We start from the raw sequence: 700 nt of genomic DNA, 5'->3' as shown, positions 1-700 counted from the left end.
GCTGAAAGACAAACCGAGCTCACTCGCAGTAAACGCCGACAAGCTCGGAAATCTACTGACGAGACATCGGATATCTGCGATCTTCGCGACTACATCACCACGACTGCAGCAGAAGTGAGGGCCGTAAAGTCTCAAATCCATCATGCTACTAGTGCTGCCCCCGAAATCGATCGACTGTTGGAAGTAGCTCGGTAGACCCCTTTTACCAATCGCATTTCGGACATGAGGGTGTCCGATCCGGGAAAAATCAAAGTAAGGGTGTACGATCCGGGAAAAATCAAAGTACCGAAGTACGATGGTACGGCCGATCCAAAAGCGCACCTTCAGGCTTTCCACATCGCGATGGGAAGAGCTAGACTGAAGGACGGCGAAAAGGATGCCGGCTACAGCTGCCTGTTCGTTGAAAACCTGGAAGGAGCAGCACTTGAATGGTTCGCACGCCTTCGTCGTAACACCATCGGGAGTTTCCGATAGCTCGCATTGGAATTTCTCAAGTAATACTCTGTATTCATAGACAGAGAAACTTCCGATGTTGACCTCTGGAGTCTCTCCCAGAGGGAAGACGAACCCCTCCGCGAGTTTATCAGTCGGTTCAAGCTGATAATGTCAAGGGTCAGTGGGATAAGCGACAGAGTGGCCATCGACGCACTGAAAAAGACGCTCTGGTACAAGTCGAAATTCAGAAAGTGGATAACTCTCG

This window comes from Brassica oleracea, chromosome C9 (assembly GCF_000695525.1).
Source record: "Brassica oleracea var. oleracea cultivar TO1000 chromosome C9, BOL, whole genome shotgun sequence".
In the NCBI taxonomy this organism is placed as follows: domain Eukaryota; kingdom Viridiplantae; phylum Streptophyta; class Magnoliopsida; order Brassicales; family Brassicaceae; genus Brassica; species Brassica oleracea.
Note: the sequence above shows the minus strand (reverse complement) of the source record.